Genomic DNA, 9,400 nt, shown 5'->3' with positions numbered 1-9,400 from the left:
GGGAGCCAAATAATACCTTTTTTATTGCAGTATTTTTAGACATTGGATACATCTGGAAAAATATTCAAGCAGATAATTAGATTGCATTAGCAATGTGTCTGTTGTGGTTTCCCTGATCCCAGAGAAGGCAGCCCTTTATGAAGCACTTGGCCGCAGTCTCCACGAAATCTACTGTGTAAATTGGCCCACACTAAAGCATGTGGAAAACATTTTTTGGCTGAAACTCGAAACCATTCATGTGGCTTTGAGACGGGGAAGCTCAGGCTGCCAACATCAATAGAACTTTGTACTACAAACCCAAATGGTCATTTAGACATGTGTACTTCTATGCTCACAAATGCACTGAGGTCAAATATTTTTTAATCTTGGGAATTTTTCCTCTTTATACAGCCTCATATTTCATGCAGGAAATGAGACTGAGTACAACAAACACAAATCATTGAGACTGACAGAGCATATTGGGTTCAAAACCCAAGCCTTGACTCTAATTGCTCTCCAAAGGCCCCTGGCTCAAGGTAACTGTTGATTTAGTTCAGCTGTTTTCAATCAGCACTGTACGGTCTTGCTAAGACAAACTGGTAAGGCCGCGTTACATTGGTACCCCGGCTCCCTTGGGTCTAAGTATAACACAGTTAGCATTTTAAAAGATTGCATTTTTCTGTATGCTGCAGGCAGTAATTACAAGCAGGCAAATCTTTTGTGAAAGATGGGGTGACCTTCCTTATGGTGAAAGAGTGATGATGGCTTCTAGTGGAGGAAAAATAATATTTCCATTCAGAGTTCAGAGAGGAGGTCCGCCTCTTTTCAAATGGTTGCCAAACTTGACAGCCAGTTTGTTGTTGTGTTGTGGTGAATATAAAAGCAATTTATTGCTTGAGGGGGCCAATTTCTTGGTATTACATAACTGTTGAAGGATTTTCAACAGCACACCAACCTGGACTCACAAACGGTTGCTGAACTACACCGAAATGCTCTCCCCATCAGGTGTCCTTGCTTCAGCTACCCTTTGCTTTCCCACACAGCCTACAAGCAGTGAAGAGTTTAAGGATCTGAATGTGTATTTTTCTGCTTGGACTAATGTTCTCAATCTGTTGTTGACTTTGAAGTTGTAGAATGGACTTTAAAATGAATATATTGGACTATCTGGCTGTGGGCTTGGATTTGCATATGGGAATCAAGTGTAAATGTCTGGTCTAGACTAAAAGACTGAGATTAAGGACAGACTGTGTTGCTAATAGTGCCCAGGAGAGCTCGGTTCCATATGCAGTTAATAGCTTCCCAAGGACCAGTAGACTGCGGGGGAGACCAAAGAATTTTTATTATTTCAATAAGTTTCTGGTTACAAATTCATACGTTAATTGTGTGTGTGTGTTGCGCACACACATAATACATGGCTTCTTCAGCACCTGGCAGAATGCTATGTTCACAGTAGGTGCATTGAGTGGACTGACATTGATGGAACAAATGCAATATATGTATATATTTAAAATATGGACAACTTGTTTGAGAAGAGTGTATACTTCTCTTTTGTAAATCATATAAACCGCCTAAGGAATTTTCATTTTTTTTTAAAGATTTTATTTATTTATTTGAGAGAGAGAGAATGAGAGACAGAGAGCATGAGAGGGAGGAGGGTCAGAGGGAGAAGCAGACTCCCCGCCGAGCAGGGAGCCCGATGCGGGACTCGATCCCGGGACTCCGGGATCATGACCTGAGCCGAAGGCAGTCGCTTAACCAACTGAGCCACCCAGGCGCCCAGGAATTTTCACTTTTAAAAAAGAAGTCATTTTGTCAATTACACCTCAATTTAAAAATTAAAATAAATGCAAATTAAAAATTTAAATATATAAAACAAAAGAGAGAGCAAGAACAAATTTTATTGAAAAGCATTCAGTTAAATATTGGCTCATCAAGTTAATTAAAATCTATTTAAAGAAAAATTCAATTCACAATTTTTCAGGACTATCTTCAATGAGGAGTGCGTGTATATGCACATGTATACATTCGAGTATGTGTGTTTATGCCTGAGATGTGTGAATGTATTTATCTAGAGATATTTTTATATCCATTACCTTTTTTAGAGGTCAAATGATTCCTCCAAGGGCATATGTATATGTGGGTAGTGTACACATCCATGTACATGGAGACATACTCGTGTGTGTGTGTGTGCGTGTGTGTGTGTGTATGATGATATAGTCAATCTCCAACAATCCAGTTGGACTTCCTATTGTAAGTACTCTTCTGTGGTAATTGAATTTTTCAGAATTCTGTTACTCAGTGAGACAAATGCTCCTTGTATTGTCTTCAATTATAAGCAGGAAACTTTTAGGAATTTATATTTAATTCATTTAACGAGAAGGGTAATAAATATCAGCTTAAATTAATTTTTCCAAAAGCATTTGTTGCAGTTTCCAAATGTGTATACAGCACAAAGACTATTGCACACTGAAAGAAACTGACGCACTGGAATATATTTATATTTTTCTAGGTAAGAAATAATAATAACCCTTCATGTATGATGCCTTGAACCACCTCAGTGTTAGATTCCAAAGTAAACTGGCTCAAAATCACATAAGTAACTTGGCTCTAAAGTAGAGCTCCTGAAAGTGGTGGTTACTAGGTAGAGTGCAAAAGCCATTACCATTTTCTCTAATGCATCCAAAATGGCTGAAGGTGATTGTAGAACTCTCACCTACATTGCTTTCAGGAGCAGCAATTATGGAAACCACATCTAAGGCCATTCTTTCAAGTGTGGAATTGTGGGATCCTGTCTTGGGAGGAAAAATTAGGAACTGAAGCTTTGTACTCTCTAAATATTGAGTTGATATGCAGGCAGGTATGGGTTTAAATTCTGGTGCTGTTGCTGACCCATTATTTAACTTTGAACAAGTCATTTACTTCTCTGAGGATCATTATGAACATTAAATAAGATAATACACAAGAGCCTTAGAACATGGGAAGCACTTGATGTACCATATTTCCCATATTGCATAATATTTGTTTTTCTTACTTCAATATTTCTGAAAGCAAGAGTATCTTATAATTGACACAGTTTAAATGTTTTATTCTTTCTTTTCCTGAAAAACTGATTATATTGATATATCCTAAAATTGTGTAATTATATTAGTTCCATCCATCTTGCTCCTCCCATCCCCACCACTCCCATGCCTTCATCTTTGGTTCCTAATGGATAGCATAGTGTGGTGGTCAAGAGCTCAGGCTTTGGAAGAAGTGATCTCTTTTTGATTCCCACCTCCACCATTTACTAGCTGTTGATTTGGGGCAATTTATTTAAACTTTTAAAGCCACAGATTCCTCACTGACAAAAGAAAGCTTGTGATATGAAACTCAAAATGTTATCCTAAGAATTTTAAAGTATTAGCACTGTATGTGACACAGAAGAAACATGTAATACAGGTTTGTTAGCAGTTTTTACTATCAGGCTTGGCTTGTAAGGACAACAGATGACAATGTTTGGCAATGTATTCACAATACTTGCTTCTCTTGCATCTCTTAAGGATATTTGCCAGTCAGAGTACAAACGTCACCAATTTAGCTCTAATTGAAGTTATATTATCCATTTATTTATATCTCCAAATTGTAATTTACTCAGAGCCCCCACTTGCACATTGTCTACCAGTTCTCTCTGAGTTACCACTGCTGCTTCTTTGATATTCAGAATCAGGACTCTCATGTCCTTTGGCTTATGTCCTCTAATTCTGCTCTCACTGTCCCCTTGTGACAGGACCACCCCTATGCTGGATATTGACATCCTTAAGAGTGTCTGTTTCTGCTACACCACTGTATCTTTAGAGGGGGTGCTGCAAACCTCCATCTGCCTTCATTGTCTGATGTATAAAGCATGCTCTTTCCTTAATTCTCCAGAGTATCTTTAAATCCAGATTGTAAGATTTTAAATGATTTCATTAAACAGCAAGGATGATGGAAAGGAAATATTCTGGTTCATCCAGAAGGTCACTTCCTTTCTAGTCTATAATTTCTTCCCACCCAGTAGAGATCAGTTCACCCATTTCAGCAGGAATATTTTGAGTACCTAGGCTTTAGAGTCCAAGACCATCCATGTCATATTCCAGAGAGGGGAAGAGTATCTTTCTTTGTTAGATTAAGGACTTATTCCAGGCCGTATTCCTGGCCCTGTAATGATCTATTCCCAGTTGACTGACAATAATGATTGACCATTCCCATGACGTAAAACTCTACCTGTGCCAAATGAAGTGGGGTCTTGCTTTATAGCCCCACTAAGACATTGACATAGACCAATGCAGTTCAACACCAATATGTTCCAGATTATTTTATCTTAAATATCACAAGAGCAACCCAAGTCAGGCTAGAAATCCAAAACATTTAAACAGTCTGCCTTCCAAGCAAGACATAAAAATCACATCAGCAGCATCTTCCTCCAATGCTTACCTGCCTCATCTCCTGTAATTATCTGCTCAACAAAGAACAAAACCAACTCCACAAAAACTAGCACTATAAATTTATAGGAGCCAAGAGATAGTTGTCCACATTAGCCACTCTTTCACATCTCCTCCCTTCCCTTTCCTCCCACTGCCCTGCCCCAAAATAGCAAGGAAATTTCATGGTCTTGACTCCAGCTCAGCCATATCCAACAATTTCTATTATTGAATGAAGTGCAGAGTTTCTCAGCTAACACCTCATGTATCCTGTGAGGAATGGTATCTGTGGTTCATGTGTAAACATGGCTCTACTGTGCTGGCATTTGCCATGCTGTGATTTGAGACCTGTGGTCATTTTCACAAAAAACATAGCTCCACAAAACCACCTTGGGGTTGTTGACAGTCCACAATACTACTACTATTGCTTTTTTCCCCCTTTTCTTTCTTTTCTTTTGGGCTGGGGGCAGGGATGCCAAGCAAATATTCTGCTTCCCTGACTCCAAATTCATGCCTTCAGCTTGAGGGCCTATTATTAATAGTGTCTTTACTCCATAAATATGGTTTTTCTTGTTCATGGAGAGATTTCCTTCTTTATTTTCATGATTGATACTGGTCATTTATTCAAAACATAGTTTGTTCCATAAGTATGCATCATGGCACTGAAATAGGGACATGGAACCTAGAGAACTGAGTTTTGGGAAGTCTTAGACAAGAACAGTGGGAGTACTGTAAGTCACTTAAACTCTGCTTCGATTTCCTCCACCACAAAATGGGCTGGATACTCTTTGTCGTGGCAATATTTTCTGACTAATACCTGAAGTTCCATTATCCATAGAAGGGAAACGTGCTCTTCCCTCAATTCCCTTTGCTTTTCTCTATAAGGCTCACTCCTTACAATTTGAACTTCATAAAGCAAAAGTTGGGGTTCTGTAAAGCAAGTGGGCTGCCCAAATTGAGAGGAGATGTCGGGTGAGCCTTGCTTCCTCATCTAGAGGACAGCCACCATAGTAGAAGTCAGCAAGCTCAGGGACTGTAAACAATTCCAAAGGTCGGTAGATTGCTTTGTAATCACCACAGTGTCAATTGGTAGAAGAATTAAAGGTATTTTTTCTTGTTAATTTTAGGAAAGCCACTGATATTTGTGTGGCTAACTTCTCTTGATCTGCCAGGGGCTATTAGGCTACCTGCATAAAACATAGGCAAGTTAAAGACATCAAATGGCTCCCTAACCCTACTTACTGAACTCCTCTTTCCTTTTGTATTCTCCATAGAAAGCAATAGTTCTGAATCCTGAAAAAAAAACCATCCACCATTCTCCAGAAATTCTGATTCAGATGTTCTGGGGTGCATCCCTAGCATTGTTTTTGTTTGTTTGTTTTGTTCTGTTTTTTGTTTTTTAAAGTTTCCAGGTGATTCTAATTACAGCCGTGGTTGAGAACCACTGCCCTGGAGCCTCCCCACTCTCCCTTTTCTATCCTACAATGGTCTGTGTTTCCTACATGCAGTCCCATGTGAAGGTGGGGGTGTATGCCCATCTCCTTAGGGTCTAGAATATAGGAGATACACAGCAAAAGTTTATGAAAGGAAGGAATAAATGAAGAAACAAAGGGTAAAAAGAATAAACAGTAGACAAAAAGGTGGTGAGGATAATGGGATGGGTAGGAAGGGATGATAACAATTTGTCTCTTGTAAACCTTAAGCCTACAACTCTTTCTACCCTTAAATTTTTTCCATGACAGAGCACTTCAGAGTTATCTTGCCACTACTTAAAAAAAAAAAAAAATACTGCTTTCATTCTGGAACTCCTGTGTAAATGGGCCCAATGTAATTTTTTTAGACGTTGCCATGGGGAATAATATTTTTCTTCTTCTGAAAGGCTGAAGGGAAGACAATGACCGAATGAGAGAATGAAAACCTGCATAACCGGGTGGCTTTCTGATTATTCTAGGACCTCATCTATCCACGCCCTGACTGCAATGTGAAGCCCTGCTTTTTGAAAAGACACATTTGACTGTGTTGGAAAGAACAGCGCAGCAGTAAAATCGGTGGCATATCTACCCAAATTGTATATTTTAAATTGATAACCCTCCTCTGAGAATAATTTCTATTATGTCAAATGCACCCAGAGTAAAGACTTATTCATTTATGACCTGGATTGGCTAGACATGTTCTCATTAAATTGGATTGCATTTAGTATATGTGGGAAGGGCAGGTCTAAGTGGTTAAAGGTGATTTCATCATGAAAGAACATATTTTAGAGGGCCACAGTTGCTGGCAACTATGAAAATTTGATTCCATTCAAGGGGAAGATAATCCTGAATACAACGAAATGTTGAACATTCATGACAAGCAGCTTTCTGTGTCTCCTGCTGTGTATGACAGGATCAGAGAGAGTCCTAGGTTATGGTGCATTTGAGCAAGGACCCTGAATTATCTGCACCACTCTACTGGAGGTGGCCATTAGCTCAGGCTGGCTCAGCAAGGATGGAGGAGCAGGTCACATGAATGGCAGTATAGAATAATGTCTGGGAGCACAGAGTTTGGGGTCAATCATCCTCTTACTAATTGAGCCTCCACTGAAAGAGAGAGAAAGAGAGAGAGAGAGAATGAGCAAGCACTGAGCTGGGCTGAACTAAGAGGGGCTTCCATCTTAATGGTAGTAGGCCTAACATCATTTTAGGAAATCTTTTCGTATCAGAGGCAAACACCTGTGACTGTTATTAAACTTCTGGTCATTACTGAGAACTATGTGGAAAGTAAGTTATAGTTCATAAGAACTGTATATGAACATATAGTTCATAAAATGCTGACTATTTATCCAGTAATCAAAGTATATATTCTACTGAGAAAAATACTCAGCAAGTCATATATAGCAACAGCAGATGCTGCCCATAGTAGCAAGTTTCTGTAAATTATCTGACCGTGTAAGAGATGTATAGCAGCATAATCACAAGAATATCGTTTCATTAAAGCACAGCTCCTAAATGCTTTGCCATGGATAAATTTCATCTTTGTTTATACAATATCCTCCCACTCAACTTGTGTGGGACACTGCCCCAAATTTTGGATTAGAAAGAAATGAGTTCTAATTCCAACTCTGCCCTTGGCAGAGTTGATGTTGAAAAAGTTCCTTACTTCATATGTTCTTCAATGTGGGGATCTAACCCAGGAAGTGGACAGAGAATTAGATTTGAAGTTGTCTCTTAAGCCTTAAAAGTCCTTCTGATTTGTCATAGGATTTTTCACTCCCTGAAAGGTTTATAAAAATATTTGTTTTTCAAAACAAAAATCACAATTACTTACAAGAATTTGCAAGGTTCACAGCTGAACAATCACAGAATGGCAGGTTAACCTTGTCTAGACTTAATTATGAAGTCAGTAAGAGTCCATAATTGTTGGAGAATTTGTGAAGCTGAAAATCCTAAGTTTAAGCTTCATACACTGTTTCAGAACAGATGGCAAGTTAAGGTTATATCATAATCAAAAATCATTCACCTTTGAAGGAACTAATATAGTGGAGAATTATTGCCAACATAATCTAGAAACATTCTTTAAGGTTCTCCCCCAACTATTTCTGGTTAACATTTTAAGAATGAGTGTACATTTAAATGCAAAGATGTCATCTTCTATTAAATATTCAACTGCCATTTGCCAGTAATCAAATATTCATGCTCAAATAATGTTTATTAAGTGCCAATGTGTGTAGTGTGGGATAGATACTACATAGAGTTAAAAAAATTGGCACAGAGATGTTCATATAAATAGATAGACAAGCAAGCATAAAATTCTTCAACAAAGAGAGATGTGGCAATGCCAGGCAAGAACCCAAGCTAATAAATGAATAAAAAGTATAGTAAAAATGTTTAACAAGTTCCTACTTGTAAAGCTTTCTTGCATGACACATATGTTTTTAGGTTATATATATGGGTACGTTTTACCACTTCTCTCTTAGGATGTTCTCCCTGTTAAGAATTTTTAGCAGCTGCTTTTTACTAAAGACCCTGAGAAGGTTTTACTGCCCTTTCATTATACATAAGCTTTAGTGCTCAGATTTTTATGACATTGGGTGGGTAACTCTTTGGGTAACTCTTACATTATTGAGGGTCATATAAGCTCTCTTTGAAAAAGAACTACCAACTGATTTTTGTCATCTGCCTGTTCATAATTATTTTGAACCCCTCTAATTAATGTAATTATCACACTCATGTATTTACATATTCATTCATTAATCCATTCATTAATTCTTACATTTATTTAACAAATAATCCCTATCCTAACTGCCAAAGCTCCACCTTAGAAAAGTCTTGCTCTCTGCTTTCAAGAAGCTCAATCTTGGGGGTGGGGGAGGGGGCAGATGGATATCTGAAGAGACATTAGTATGTGAAAGGTGTCCTGTCCTAATGGTGGTATGGGACTGGGTGTTGTTAGACCAAAGAGGAAAGGCCACCTAAATGCCACTAATAGTCTCACCAAACAACCAAACAACCAAAATGAGCTGTGTATTAGCCAACAAAATATGCTCTTTCCACAACATGTCCAAAATAGAATCAACTAAGTGTAATTAAACCCAGAGGAGTTCTTTTGTACAGTTCGTATGTTCTAAAAACCATTGTTTTCCTATCATACGGCCCCAGGCTTTCCTCAGCTGATAGGAGAGATCTTGTTACTCCAAAATAGAGTAGATACCATGCGTCATGTCGAAGGAGCATCAGAAGTTGGCTGCTGTCAGAATCATCTGGGGGATGGGGCGCCTGGGTGGCTCAGTTGGTTAAGTGACTGCCTTCAGCTCAGGTCATGATCCTGGAGTCCCGGGACTTTCCTGGAGTCCCGGGATCAAGTCCCGCATCGGGCTCCCTGCTCGGCAGGGAGTCTGCTTCTCCCTCTGACCCTCCTCCCTCTCATGCTCTCTGTCTCTCATTCTCTCTCTCTCAAATAAGTAAATAAAATCTTAAAAAAAAAAAAAGAATCATCTGGGGGAA

This window comes from Mirounga angustirostris, unplaced genomic scaffold (genome assembly GCF_029215605.1).
Source record: "Mirounga angustirostris isolate CCGP_5_RB_7025 unplaced genomic scaffold, mMirAng1.0.hap1 SCAF_15, whole genome shotgun sequence".
Classification (NCBI taxonomy): Eukaryota; Metazoa; Chordata; class Mammalia; order Carnivora; family Phocidae; genus Mirounga; species Mirounga angustirostris.
Note: the sequence above shows the minus strand (reverse complement) of the source record.